Below are 16099 nucleotides of genomic sequence, written 5' to 3'. Positions count from 1 at the left end.
AGGCTGTGTGACAAGGACAGCACAGAAATGTCCCGATTATGTTTCACAAGCTGGCAAATCTTAGACCCACCCTCAGAGGAAGACTGGCCCTGAAGGCAGGAAGATGCAGTGGGACAGGCTGTTCTGTGTGACTCCAAAGAGAATCTGTGATAGCCCTGCTTTCATGTGGCAGGCTCTCATGTGAAATCTCCAGGGAAGATGATAAAAGCTTTTAGGGTAGGACACTCGCTTGTTTGGGTGAGTACTGGAAAGTAAGGATGAGTGGGAATACTCTTCCTTGCCAGTGTTGGTCGAGCTCTGACCCCACCGCTGAATGGGAGATCTTGGAAATAAGCTTGTTCCATTGACATGGCTCAGAGGGATTATCTCCTCCTTGACCTTACAACCCTATGGCTGATGAGCTTACCAGGTGCTTTTATCTAGCCCCAGCTGACACTGCCAAGGGGTTTTGTCAGATCTGCCGCTGTTGAGCAGAATACCGTCGGATGGATTCTCCATGCCCATTCTGTTTTATAAATGATTTGGACAATGAGGCTTTCAAACCAAGCAATGGGGCTTTCAGACTGAGTCAGGGCAGGAGGACTAAATGAACCCACACCCACAGTCCAATCTGGTGTCCAACAGGAGCATGGATCTCAGCAGCTGAAAGGAGAGCTGAACCTCTGAACAAATGCCTATAGTATGCATTTGTGCCTACTATAACTCCACATGAGGGGTCTAAGCACAAGCAAATAGACCAGCCACTCAGGTTTAAATGCAGTGCTTATGAACAGAAATGTGGCTATAGCCACTCTACCTCTCACCCACCCATCATCAGTGCTTCCAAAGCAAAGGATGGACTGTCAGAGCTGCTGAAAAATGAGCACCGGCCACTGAAGTTCTGGAGTGCACAGCACTGAAAGTGCATTTTTCTGCATCCACGTGGTCAGCAGAAGCTATGCCTAGGCCAAAGAAAAGGTCTATGTGAAGATATGCTAGCTAGTTTCTTGGACTCCTGTGCAGTTCAGGCAAACCATTGTCTTAACCTCACATACATGAATAATAATAGTAAATAACTATGATATAACCATCCTTGCCAAACCACAGGCAATCCACTGCCTTATAATTCATCCCAGCAGCAGGTCCATTCTCTTTCCCATGTAACATTCACAGTGGAGCAGAGAAACATACTCCCTGGCTGGAGTGGATTTAGACCATAATTCAAGATACATACAGAGTCTGTCTGGCAGTGACACATTCCTGTATGTATTGCATATGCATTACCAGTGCTTCCCTTTGAATGCCATGGGCACAATTCAATCCTAATGAGCTAGTTCAGTCTTTTAAGGAACACTTCGGCCGTAGAGACAATCCTAAAAGGAAGTGAATCCCGATGAAAATGGATTTTTAACACAGACAAGGTTGCATGATTATTGCTTTCATTACAGTAAGTTTAGTGCTGGCAGCCCATTGTGCTGAACAGGCAGCCCTGGAGCCTTAAGTCCTCTTCATCTCCCAGAGTGCTACAACACAAGCATTTGCTTCCACTACAGCGACCTGTCAAGTTGCCTCAGCCTCGGCTCAGCAGGGTCACTTCCAGGAACAAGGAGATAATTCAGCCACTGTGACCCTGTCCAGCTCTCCCGTTCTTTGATAAGCCTCCTAACAAAGGTACCAATTAGTGACAAGTGTGATGGGGAATTTTGCAAGGCAGGCACCTGGGAGCTGAGCTGAGACAGAGTGCTGGTGGCCATCAGCTCTGCATTGGGAGATGCTTCCCCTTGGCACTCACAGGCATAGGGTTTAGGGATGATTTCTGGGGGAAATCCCACTACTGCAGGAGATGCAGGGTGCTCCAAGTGTAGGCATTTTTCCTCCAAGCTGGTACTGAGCTCCTGTTCTCTTGTTGTGTCTGACACAGTTTGTTTCAGATAAAAATCAGGCTCAGAGCACTTTTCTGTCACGAAGGGTCCCATAGAATATTTATGGCCTATTTCAGGAAAGAATAAGATGGTAGCTCTTACATCCTCACCACATGTCCCTCTCATCTTTCTAAATCTCCTCTGCACTGTTTTATTTGGATAATGCGGCATTCACAACGTGCTTTCCATTATTATATGCTGCTGTCCAGCTGTTCAGTGTCAGGCTTTGCTTCAGGCTTCTTTTCTCTCCAGTCGTGTGTCTTTCTTTGCACGTTTGATTCACTGATGTGCAGCGTACGCTCCAGGGCAGTTCTCTTTCATGGGCAAGCACCGGACTAATAGATGATCTCAGGAATGATCAGATCAATTCATTAACCTTCTGAATAAAGTTCCCTATTGATACAGCCCCTCTTATCAGGGAAGCCTTGGGTATTATTTATTCCACAAAATGGAAACGCTGCTCTCCCCCTCTCCCACCCTGCCAAGGTTATGGCCTTACGTCAGCCTGTGCTGTGGTGACCTTGAGGGTACTAACCCTTTGGAAGCGCCGGGCTTTTTCCCCGTCGGTGCGAGCACGGGCACGGCTCCCACACTGCGTGGTGATCTGCACGTCTCACTGCACTTTGCATACACAGGGCTCTTAGCATATATTTGCATGAGGGTTATTGGCCTTCCCTTGCAGTAGCACCAGCAAGATGTTTGGCGTCAGAGCAGCCTTGTTGCAGTGATTATCAGTACGTGGGCTTGCAAGCCAAGGGCTGAAAAGGCTTGGATTTGTCAATAAGGGAGAGCTGGAAATAGGTTGCCCAAAGAGGTTATGGAGTTTCTATCCATCATGGTAGTAGTTTAAGAAACAACTGGGCATGGCCCTGAACAACCTGCTCTAGCTGACCCTGCTGTCAGCAGGTGGGTTGGACTAGCAGGTTCTCCAGAGGTGCCTGCCCGAGTCAACCACACTGGAGGTGTGGGATTTGGTGACCTTGCTGAGTGTGTTTGCAGATGAGCAAAATGAGACTCAGCAAACAAAGGGAATTTAGGGGGTTAGAAAGGGCAAAGCAGCCTCAGTCCAGAAGTGAATCCACACTGATTCCTCCTGAAAACACATCCCTGGGAAAGAGGAGACTGCAGCATGAAGCCAAAAAGCCCAGCACGATGTTCTTGTTCCTGTTCTTGTTGTTCTTGTTCCTGGAGTATATTTGCAAGCTAGCCCTGACTACCTCTCCTCTTAAATCCATCAGTTTAATAGCCCACAAAAAGCTACAGATTTCTTGTTGCTTTTATTGCAATTACTTGGATTAGCACTGAATCATCTTTTTCAGCTGTAATATATGAGAGACACAAGGTTTTGTTCTGTGCCTATTTGTTCTTCTTTTTATTCAATCCACAGAACCTATTAGCTAGATCATCACTCACTATGATCTTTCTCCTTACCCCTACTCTAATAATCTCCAAATGTAATTTTGAGCATTTTGGTTACAGTTACCAGTTGTCAGGCTCCTGGAAAGTTCTTGGCACTTCTCAACTAGCAAAAGCAAGCACGTCCCTAGCTTCCCCTGTATCCTTTTGAATAAATGAAATAGTTTGTATCACAACACTCTCTTCCTGGCACTGTGGTTGTTGACAAGGGGAAAAGGGGGAAGTAAGCCTGTTCTCATTGATGCCCTTCTGGGGTAAGAATGAAGAGGGTTTTTTTTTTCCCTTGCCATAATTTTAGCATGAAAAAGAAAGACATTTTTATGGTGCAAAAGGTAACATTTCCCGTACCATTAGCCAGCTTTTACCTGCTACGTCTTCATGGAAATTTCCTCAGGAAATTAAATTTCCCATTTGCTTTGCTATGGAAAGCTACTGGTAGCAGCTGTCAAAGAAATTGCAAGTAGCCACAAATATTGTCATTTTCAAAGGCAAATATTTGCTGAGTATGAAGTCAAGTCATGGAGTTAAGCCATCCTTTTGGAAGAGTTCCTGCTGGCTAAGGCACTTCTGCTAGTGCCACTACTCACACCTTTTTTCTATATGGCATACCTATTTTTCCCTCCTTCACATTATTGTTACTGTAGTCACTGCAGTCTCAAAACAAGTGCAGGGCCGTGCCTGTCCATTGTGCAAGTATGAATAAACTCACTTTTTTTCAACTCTCATTCTTCTGTTCACTCCTCTTCGGAATTTTACCTGGAGTATGTTTGGTGACATGTTTTATTTCCTCTTTGAGTGTTTTTTTTTTTTCTTTTCATTACAATAACAAGTTATAACCCACTCACCCTCAAACCAGAAGTGGTATTTGCCTTCAGCTTTCAGCATTCATCAGTTGCAATTTGAGCTACAACAGCCTTCTCCCCTGCACACACCCCCACCCCACTCACACGTTTGAATAAAACAAGGGATCCTTGAGCAAGCACCTGATTTCAACACCTACAAATGGGAAATACTGTGGAATGTTGACAGTGTGCCTTTGCAAGCTGATGACCCAAACACCAGGTGTAGAGTTTGCCAGTGTACTTCAGGTCAGCACACTGACATACCAGAGCTCATCTGCATCCCTGGTATCTCAGCCCACCATTCCACATGAACACAACTCAGTTGTCCCATGAAAACACAGTCTCTAAGGCAAATCAGCAAAATTAGCAGGAATTTCCTCAGTTGCTTTAAGAGCTTTAAGAGCTCTACAGTCTACATAGTGATGGATTCCAGCAGCTGGTAGATATAGACTCACCAAAGGTCTACCATAGGTCCCCCACAACTGTCCTTAACTTGAATTTATGCTCATGGCATGAAAAAACAAAGATCTGTCATGTATTGAGGCTTATGTGAATGCAGGAGAGAGAGGGATTTGGGAAGGTGTGAGGAGAGAGCCTTTTGTGTCAGAGCCGTGTAGGACAGCTGTAGAATGTCCACTCTGAGAAGCTGCAAAACTCCTTAATTAATTTCTCTGCTTCCTCCTGGGCAGCCATCAGGTCCCTGACAAGACAGCAGAACAGGGGCTGTGTGCCTTGGGTCTGAGGGGTGATTGTTTAAAATCCAGATGCTCTAGTCACACATGTTTTTGCTGTGGTACTGTATAAGTACACAGTCTCTGGGAAGGAATGTGTCCAGGAACAAACAGGTGGAAAACCTCAGTGTTTCTAAGAAGATAAGCAGGAGTTATCATTAGATGAGGGACACTCCCTTCGGTGTTGTCATGGTAAGGATAACATATGACTGTAAACACCATAGGCTAAACATCTCTGCATGAAATCAAAGGGCTGTGCATTATCTGGTGAAGAACAGCTGAGAGATTCAGCTGGGTTGGCAAAGAATGGCATTCAAATTATGAACTCCAGCCTTAATCCTCCCTTTTGGATGGGCAGCTGAAGTCTTTCAGGATGGTACTGGAATCCAAAACCATAAGAAAGATAAAACTGTGCCTGAGGAGAGAGAAATGTCTGGTTGCTGCAGTGCTTGAGAACTCCCATCCACAACACAGGTGGGGAGCACAGAACTGATGGAGCACCTGGAGGCAATGGAGTCAATGGCTTCAAGGATACCATTACCATACACAGATGAAGATGCTGTTTGTAGGAGATGGGTTGCCAGAAGTGGGGTTGGGGAAAGGTAGTCTCCTTACAGGCTGAAGTGTATTTGAAATACCGTGTGTCCCACCTGGCCTGAAATAACTACATGCCATGGCAGTCTCCATGAGAGGAGCATCCTGGGGCTACGAGGGAGACTTGGAGTGAGGTGGTCTCTATTACATAGCACTGATGGGAGGCCACACCATTGGGACAGTCCTGCTGAGGTCTGACCTGAAGCTGGGACCAGTGGTGACTGCTAAACTCTCCAGCTTACTAGCCATTCAGACACCAAAGGAGACGTCACCACCTCTAACCCTTTCACCAGTATTATAAGGAGCAATCTCATATTTGCAGAGCAGGAACAGTGGCAACTCTGGATATTCTGAGAAAACCTGTTCCACTTCTCATTAGAAATACATTTAGCTTTCCTCCTGCCAGTGTGGCAAAGAGACACCTTTGTCCTAGGACTTATGGGTAAAACCTTGTAAACAACAACATTTTAATAAGAGTAAGAGAAAACAGTTTTAGCAGTTCTGGGGCATTTGCTGTAGCAGGATTTACTATTAGCTTAGTAAGATTAAAAGGGATCAGACATGTTATGTGAGGAAAAAAACAATATAAACTTAAAAGTTCTTTAATGCTTTAGCCCTCCTGCCTCAGGTATAAGCCTGCTGGAATCTTCAATGATGCCTTTCCATTACTTCTGTCACTCATCCTACAGATTGCAGTGGCATCCATCCCAGTGTGGGCAGGGAGGAACAGCACTAGTGATGCATCTGGGATGGCAGCTGCCAGGCACACAGATACCAGCCAACAGCTGTGGAGACTGTGGGCTCTCTCCCAGCTAGTCACTCCTGTGATTTCCAAGAGTTTCCAGAGGTTCCCAAATGAGCCCATGCAAAGAGACATCGTTCCTCCTCCCCTCTGCGAGCTGGCTGCAGGCACGTCCGCCCTGCTGCGATATGCACATTTCAGATTATCTGACCTTCTGCAGTCTGGTTGTTTTGGCTGTGCAGCCTTGGTTTATATTTGGTCTGGGCTGGCTTTCACTTTGCAGATCAGGTGGGAGGGTTTAACATTGTGTTTCTGGGGATTTGGGGATTTCTTCTTGCTCCCTCTCCCTCTCTCTTATTTCTCAATGATTTCTCCGGCTGGGTCAGGTTGATCTGTGTGGGATCCTGGCAGTGCACCAGAGTGTAGCATAAGCAGTGCTTGTAACATTGATTGCATTGTATACTCAGTCACTGGGCTGCTTAGGAGCCGGAAAACCTTTTACAAAACAGCAGATTTGTCCCCATTGAGCACACTTACAGCAAGGGAAATGAATAAAAACCAACCGCAGGCAAGCCTCCAGGTATCTCTTGGACAGAAAACGTACCAGGATATATCCTGTCACACTGCAGCCTTCTCACACTTGTGGGAGATCAATGCCAATTCTATTAGGCAATACTGCTTCTTTCTATGGGTTATTTTCTTTAGCTGAATTTTGTAGACATGAATCCATCCTTAGTCACACACAGAGGTCAAAGTGATCTTTGCAAAGCCTGCTCAATCCTGATTTTCCCTCCACTTCCTAACAACTCTGTTTTGTTAGGTTATAGCCTCTTCTAGACCTCTCGATCACTGCTCCTACCAGCAGTGCCTGGTGATCCAGCAGAGCCCTGGAGGCAACTGGGCAATCCCATGAAGACTGCTTGGCTCCTCTTGAACACATCCCAGGATTGTCCCCAGGAGCAGACTTCATAGAGAAGCCTTTGAGCTGAGAAATTATTTTCCTTGTGATGCTTCTGTGAATTGCTGTTTGCCATTGTGTGCTCCCTTCCTCACTGGGAAGGTCAGCATGGACACTCTGCACTTGCAGATCCTCTGTGAGCTTCTCCAAAGCACCCATGAGATATCCAAGGCAGCAATACAGTGTCTCCAGAGAGTGGAGGCCAAGGTCAGAGGAGAAGCAGAATTTCTGTATATAGAATATTCTGTAGTTAGCAGAATAAAATTACCCACGTTAACCTGGTGCTGGTGCCCGAGAAGAGACAGAGTGACATGTAGGGGGGGTAGCATGCCAAGGCTCCTTTCCCAAAGGTTGGACAGATGCAGGACAGAGCTTGCCAGGCACTGCACACACCCAAAAGTCAGTTTCTAATTTGAGAAATTTTCTAATGCCCACTGTACTCTGGGGAACGCAGGCTGGCAGAAGGCATGAGCTGAATGTAGAGTCCTCCTGCCACGCAGCTCCATACCTCTGTCCCCAGCAGAGAAAAGGGACATTGTGGTGGCCGGGAGCACCATGCCAGGGAGGAAGCAGCCTGGCCAGAGCACAGCAGGCAGCCTGCAGCCAATGCCATGAATCCTTTGGGACACCTATGGATGTGGTCAGAAGGGAATGGCACAGTAGGGAGGGCTTCACACAGCTTTGTGACAGCTTCCACGTTGCACCTCAGCCTTTCTCCCTATGTCCTTAAAGTGAAAGGAAACGGTGTGCTGGGAATGGGGTCCCAGAAGCCCCTGGGGGCAGGTGATCTGACATGAGGCTGGATGCAGCTTCCCTGTTGGACAGGCAGCAGCCTCATGTGGGTTTTGCACTCCCATGGGCTTAGAGCTCTTCCGGTTTAGAAGCAAATGCTCTAAACTGGGCTACGCTTCCCTGTCGCTCTGACACCCGAAACCCAGCATTAGATTTATGAAGCTCGCAAGGCAGCCTCGTGAGATGTTTGCCAGGACATGAGGCTAATAATTTAATCAGGTGAATTCAGATGGGGTCCTGCAGTGGCTCGGGTTGCATTATATAACGGGATCTATAGGAGACTTTGCTGGGTGATAGGCTGAATGCTGCACAGCCTGCTCCAGGATGGCCATTAAAGAGAAAGTCTGCCTCCGTTTTGTACCCCGTCCAATGTCATGAAGTTTCACGAGGAGAGAAATGCGTCTTCCTTTCCATAAAACTGCGGCAGGGCTTTGAAAATTAAAATGGTTTGGTTTAATAATAGAAAATACTGTGTTGTGGGCTGCCTTCTTCCAAAGCAACAGCCAGAAATGGTCCAATTCCATCTAAGAGACTGCACACACATTTCCATCCAACTTTGGAGCGGGTTTAGCAATCCAGCCAGCTGGCCCTACTGAGGCACTTCACCCCACAGACATGCAAAGTCTATTAGCCCATGCTATCAGGGGCCTAGGGCAGGTGGCTGGGTGAGAACTGCTGCTCTCCTCAGGTACACGAGGTCTCCTGGGCTGGTATAAAGTGCTCACTTGCCTGTCCTTCCTCGGTAGGTTTGATTAGTATCTGGCCCACTCTCAGTATCTGCCTCATTGTGTGACTGAGGGCACGGCTGCAGCGTGTGACAACACAACACACAGGACATGAGAGTAGGGAAAATTCAAAGACTTCAGCAGATTGTGCCTGCAGAGGCAACACAGAGACTCGCTTTGCAACAGACAGAGCACCAGGTGGGAAGGGACCAGTACATGGGAATCCCAGCTTTTTGAACCATTTAGACCCCACTCATTTCCTTTTCTTTCAGGTGCCCCACTAATTTCTCACTGGTCATACTGAACTGCAGACCCAGCAGCCCTCGGAGATGAGTCAATCTCTAGGTGGGAATCCAAGGCTTACACTCAGGTTCATGCTGTTATTTTAGTTTGTGGTGTTTGCTTCTCATTACGGTAAGCTCCTAGGAATGTCAGCACCAAAATAGCACAGAATCACAAGGTTACCTGACGAAGAATGAAGTAAACAAGAGGGATATTCTTTCTCTCTGCTTCTCTTTTATTATTTTTCTTTTTCGGTTTTTTGTTGTTTTTTTTTCTTTCCTAAAAAGAGGCATCTTGAGTACTGACATTGAAAACCAGGGTGGAGATTTCAGGTTTGGAGATTAGGCGTATCCAGACACAGGAGGTATTTTGGACAGGCTTTGCCTAACCTGCTCTGAGGAGATGTGCAGCCAAGGTCTGTGGAGATGCCATTCCTGCTGGCCCACCCTTGCCAGACACAAAGGTGGGGCTCTGCCAGTTCTGGGGAGCAGCAGTGCCCTGGCTGGCATCAGCCTACCTATCTCTGGTAACTGGAGCTGACACTGCAGGGGATGATCCAGCAAAGTAAAAGTGCCCTTTGGAAGAAGCTGAGTATCAGGGATGTTGGACTGGCAGCACTGCCTCTGATCCCCATTGCCCAGGGCTTATCCCAGAGGAATTATGAGCACATGTAGTTCTGTGTTCAGGAACTTCATCTGCAGCAGACAGTCCCTGGTCCTCTCTCAGAGGCTCAAACAAGCACACATAGCCTCTTTCCAGAACCACACTGAGGTCTCCTGGGATACCAGTGCACTGTCCAGAAGGGAGTCAGAGCTGTGCTTCTCTGTTTAAACTCCATGAGAAATCAGAGTAGGCAAAAAACAAAATCAGCGTCTGGCAGTCAGAGAGGGGCCAGGAGTGATTTCCCTGTTTCTAGGAAGGCAGTGCAGATGGTGGGAAATATTTCAGCCATGCAGTGGCAGCAGCAGTAACCTGGCACTAGAGCAGCTGGGGTCCAGTTCCCTCCTCTCCTGGGCTCTTTGTGTGACCTTGAACATTGGGCTAGCACAGAGCCTGCATTGGTGTCCCCACTGCAAACAGCCTCCACCTGCACCAGGACAAGTGCATTCAGGACAGGAGGGGTGCTTGGTGACCTGAGGACCCCATTAGTATGTGGAGGGACCAGTCCCCTCCTTAGAGGCACAGCAGGAGATTGGGGTACAGTCACCACCTCTGCTGCTGCTTCTCTGTGTGACTTGGAAAGGACATTGCTCAGTCCAAGTGTCTGACAGGGCACTTGGGAGGGAGGGTGACACAGAAACCTGGGCTCTCCTTCTGCAAATTAACAGCTCAGGCTGGCAGCCTAGGGACTGTGTTATGCTCCTTCTCTGCCTAGAGGATGCCTGGGGCAGCAGCAGAGACAAACAGCAGGGGTCCCCTCAGAACAGGAAGCCCCCATGGCTGAAGGGGACTGCTGAGACAAACAACACTTGACAGCATTAGCTGCTCTCTTCATCTCCCACTTTCCAAAATGAAATCTACTACATACAAAACTGGTTAAAAACTAAAAACCAAACCAAAACAGCCAACAACAAACGAACCAAACATCCTTCTTACAAAACCAAAATAACCTTCATATAGCAAAAGTTCAAATGGCAGCTTCAGCTGCTGTACCTGGCTGAGGTGCAGTGGTTCTGTGCCATCACCCATGTGCCAGATAGGCAAGATAAGCCAGCAGCTGTGCCCTTTATCCCTGTCTGGTATCCTAACAAAATGATAAAAAAGACACTGTGGTTTCACTGGCCACACTGCACACATGGCTCAGGGTTCCATGAGGGAATATTGTGACAAAACTGGGGAGACTCCAGGCATGAGGACATGCAATGTCAGCTCGTTCTGTATCAGCAAGGAGGGACAAGCATGTAGGGCACTGCTGTGGGAAGATGTGCAACAGAAATTGCCTATCTGTTCCAAGGGCAGGGATGAAAGTTGGAATGTGGAGAAAGGTGGAGTAGAAAAAAAGGTCCAGAAATGCAACTTTGGCCTTCTGTCTTCCTAAACTTCAGCAGAGAAACCTGTGGGGAGCACAGGCACAATTCCTTCAGACATATTTACACCATGCATCACACTAAAAAATATGCGGAAGTTGCAAATAAACCTGCAGCTGGATTGGGCAGGGAGAGGGCCACTGGTGCCTGGTTTGGGGCTGCCTGATTTGGGGCTGCCTGGCCCTGGCTTCTTTCCTTTCACCCCTTGCCATGCTCAGGCCTGAACATATTTTGGAAAGAAGATGTCTGCTTCAAAACAGTGGCAATCACTGTATTTGGCCAGAGGCAGCCAAAAGGTGGAGGAAGGCAGCAGCTGGGTGGGACACAAAGAGCTGTGGTACAGTCAAAGTTAGCAAAAGGAGCAGCAGCCCCAGCAGACACCACCTGCACGAGGAATTTCCAGGCATGGGCAGGTTTAAGCTTTTCTACTAAATGTTGCAGGGACTTCCCAAGGGAGAGAGGTGACTTCATATCTCTGTGGTGCTCACGGGCCCAAACCAGCCAAGTCACAACCCAGCGAATCCAGGTTTTGTGCCTGCAGTTAGGTGGCAGGATGGAGATGATTCATGAGATACTGCAGGACACAACATAACAGATATCCTGGCTGAGTGCTGCAGGGAGATGAAGATACCAGGAAAAGCTGGGCAAAGGGTTTCTGTTTGAAGTGACTTTGAATGGAGGAAGGTGTAGCTTCAGCTGGAAGGACCGGGGACCTCAGAGCTAAGCAGGGGAGGAAAGGTAAAGCTTGGTTTGGACTTCAAGGTCTACTTAACAGCATGTTCTGTCTGGCCAGCTGACTCCTGGACTGCTACAGCTGTGTGGTCATTGACATCTGTTTGAACTTGGGCATGGGAACATGCACAGACCATGGGAAGGGGCTCCATCACCTCAGCATGGATAAATCTGATGTAAAACTGCTGGAGGAGGCAGTGGGTGAAAAAGCAAGCTATCATATTAGAGTTATAATCTATTTACAGGTAGTTGTGGGGCCCTTTGAAAAACAGAGAATGGTGCTAATAATGCCAAGGTCATGGGTTTGATCTCTGTATGGACCATTTCACAAAAGACTTGGACTTGATGATCCTTCTGGGTCGCTTCCAACTTTGACAATTGTGTCATTCTGTTATATTATGATTTTACACCTTGCATAAAGAAACAGTGCTGACAAAATAAAAGAAGAGATACCTCTAACCTGAGGAGTGAACTCTGTGGAGAAACCCCATAAAAATGTTGTGGGTGATCCTGAATTGCTTCAGAGAGAAGCAGAAAACCAGAGCAGATGAATAAGTATGGAGAGGTCATGTGCACAGGGAAGATTGAGAGGAAACCAGTCACGATGGTGGGAATGGTTCAGGCTTGCCTGTTAGAATTTGTTTTACACAGAGCCTACCACTCTTTCAAGGGATTCCATTGCAGCACTGGGATGAAAGCAGAACGGAGATCTCACATCCATTTTAACCACTTCCTCCCCTTTTGGCTGAATAGCTGAGCTCACAAGATCCCACAAAGGTCGCCCTGCAACAGGATATCCATTCAAGTGAGAGATCTTGCTCCTCTTCTTCAACAGGCCATTCTCCTTCCATGGTGTTTGGTGGCAGGCAGGGGACGGATTTCACAGGGACCACGGAAGGAGTGAGTGGGAGCTAGTGCACATCACCACGGAGGGCTTTCATGCCCTCTGCCACAGAAAGGTCTGAACTCTACTTTCCATCTTCCTCTATGAGGAAGAAACCCTGCACCAAATCTTTATCAATGGCTCTCCTCAGCAAGTCCATAGCCTTCAGGATGCCTGGGAACATGGGCTGCTGTCTGCCTGGGGCTTCCTATCTGGGAGGCAGCTTCGGTGGCCTCAGACATTATCCGGTAGCATCTGTTTCCACACTGTCCTTCACAGATGGTGCTGCTGCAGGAACCCCAGGGTTCAAACTTACACCCAGCTGCTGGATGTGCTTGTGCAAGGCCAGGGCAGCCACAGCCAGGCAAAGCAGAGCATAGCCTCCTTTATTACAGTATATAAAAGCAAGGGATGTGTTTATGGAGGTCAGAAAGGGCTGGCTCAGGATTTGAGATATTCTTCAAAAGGACAAGAGCCAGCTGCTACGGGAAGCAACCTCCATCCTGGTCCTCAGTTGCATGTCAAATGTAACAGCAACCATTAAACAACAGTTGATAATGCTCACAGCACTAATAGCCTTGAGACATTGTACAAATGGTCACTCAGTTAAGTATTTGCAGTAAAATCTGCCTGGGAAGCATTTTTTTCTCCAAGTAGATGATATTTGGTCCATGTTCAATTTTTTCTTTCCTGTTCCTCCCTATTTGGCAAATCATCACGTTACTTCCAGGTGGGCAGAAGATGGACACTTGATAGAGATTCATTTTTAGGTCCAAAGGGGTTCTTATCACTGCCAAACACCTGAAACTCCCCATAGTTTCCATTTTTATCCAAGTCTTGGAACAACCTTAGTACAGCTTCAATCTTTTGCCTGGAATCAGGGTTTAAAGGTCAAAGACAACATCTGCAATAGTCTTGAGAGTGAGCCTGCACAACACTGGATTTCACATTAAAATTTCCCTCATTTGCTTCATACACAAATCAGCTTTATATACCTTGTAAGAGCCCTCGGAAAGCGCTTCAAGTTCCAGAGAACAAAGTGGAGGTATTATTAGCAGAGAGCAAAGAGCAGAGCTCTCGCTCTCTCTGTAAGCAGGCATCATGCTGAGCAGGAGGTCTTAAATAGTTTCCTCTGAGACAACTTTGGCTCCTTCTGTTACACAGTTTTACTCAAGTGTTCAACAAATTATCTCATGAAGGAAGCAAATATCACAAGAACAATGTCCCTCATATGTCTTGCAGGGATTGAAAACCACAGCATGGAAAGAGCAGCCTCAGCCCCCTAAACAAGTTAAACAGAAAGGAAAGGCACAGAGAGGGAAATCCTCTCTGACTTTGTTATGGAAATGTGATACAGTTTGACATTTTAATTGCGATTCTCCCCTTATTATCTGGCACACGTTCATAGTGCCCAAGATGTTGTTTAGTGAATCCAGCTGCCTCCTCCGCTCCGTTTGAAGTCCGGTGACTCCGCGTGATAGGGGAGTGTGAGAGTCAATGTGATTTGTGTATGAGGAAACATAAATATGTCACAGGAGTTTAGTCTTATAGGTCTGCAGAGTTTATACTCACAAAATCTGTTGTACCCTTGTTTACACACCCAGATCCAAAGGCCTGACACACCCTCCCTCCAGCTCAAAGCTTTCATCATTTCTGCCTCCTTTCTAATGAGGCCACTGCAAAGCATGTGGATGATGTTTGACCACAGTTTAATATATCCAGGAAAACGTGCTCTCAAATGTTAAGAAGAGCTTTAATCAAAGTGATTAGTTGTCATTAGCCGAGATGAGCACAGGCAAGGTTCTGCTGCCACATGTACAAACTTCTAGGCATGGGCCTCCTCATGTGCCAAAAACTTGTTCCACCAAAAAAAAAAAAAAAAAAAGTGGAAGACTTGCAGATATATGAATTTTAGCACACCCCTGAGCATAGACACCTGAGTACAGTGATGCAGCTGTGCTTCAGTGATGAACAATGTTCATGCTCCTCCTGCAGCTTGCTTCTGCTGGCCAGAATTGTTGAGATAAACTCATCTGTTTGGTTTTCACCTGAACTTCTCTACTGCTGCCAGCTACAGGGGAAATCTTGGCATAAAATGATCCATGATTCTATGTAAGAGAAGAACGGAAAGATATACCAATGGGCAAATTTAAAAACAAACCATAGGAAGCCCAGGGGTCTAAGGTAAGGGAAGAGACTTTCAAGAACATCCTATTGGAAGCAGTCCTAGTCTCTGACTCTCCTTCAAACCCCAGGCTGTAAAATCTGTGTTTCTGAAAATGAGAGATAGTAATAGCCTCCCTTTGGATAGGAGGTTCTTTGAGAGAAGCAACCATGTGAGCACAATGACTAAGCCTATTTCACCTTAGGACTACAACTGTCTCCCTGAAAGCAGTAAGAACTCTGCCCTCCTTTGAGCAAGAGAAAACTGTTTGGTAATTAATACTGCTGGAATAAATGTCATAGTAAAGGCTACCACAAAAAGGTTTGGTGATCTTCCTAACCCCAAGTCCAGTCCTTTCTCCAGCACTGGGAGAGCAGGAAAGAGTGTTGGCAGGACATGCTTGAAAAATCTGGCTGGAGATGAGACCTATGTCAGTGGAGCCTTATGTAAAGGTGTCGCCTGGGGAACATCCAGTTCTGTGCCATCTCACTCTTAATTGAGGCCTGAGCTGTTAAATTTCTCTTGCTTCTAACCTTTACTTCTATAGCCCTGATGAGTGAGTTGGTGTGATAAGAACTCATAAGTGAGTCACAGTTTGAGGAACAGAATTCAAAGTAACATTCTGTTCTGGATGCTCAGGCAGAAACTTTAATGAGTGGTAAGACAATCACCACATTGAAAATGTCAGCTAATTGCAGGACCAACTTACTGGAGCTTTGCCTTCTTGGACACACAAAAGATAGCTCCAATTTTTAAAGAGCAGTTTTAGAAAAAGCACATAAATGGAACTTAGATGTACAAGTCATAATTTTCAGGCAATCTGAACACATAGTTTCAGACAGGGGCATTTCCTGCCCAATTTCACAAGTAGGATTCTTCTCAAGAAGGAACAGAGAAATATAGTTTGGGCATAGCATCTAATGATACTATGATGATGTGGTTAGCATGGGAATTGAGTAGAAACTCAGATTACACTTCTTGTTACTTCTTTAAGATTCATTCATCAATTAACTGCAAAGTGACTTGACACCCAGATACATGACTATAGGCTGCTATAGTTACACAAGAAATGCAATTAATGCTGCAGGAATCACATCCTTGCTGCCAGCAGCTACCATGTCCTGGTCTTCACCACACTTCACATAGAACTAGCTGAGCTGGAGAGATGGCTGTGGCAAGAGGTGGAGAACAAGCAGGTGTTTGTAAAGTATCCCTTAGAAAACATTTCAGAGGGGCTCACAATATTTTATCCCTCCTGTGGCATCTTAGTAATCTTATTGTCCATCTCTTAAACATTATTTCTTATTTAT

Source organism: Sturnus vulgaris, chromosome 3 (assembly GCF_052056855.1).
Source record: "Sturnus vulgaris isolate bStuVul1 chromosome 3, bStuVul1.hap1, whole genome shotgun sequence".
Classification (NCBI taxonomy): Eukaryota; Metazoa; Chordata; class Aves; order Passeriformes; family Sturnidae; genus Sturnus; species Sturnus vulgaris.
Note: the sequence above shows the minus strand (reverse complement) of the source record.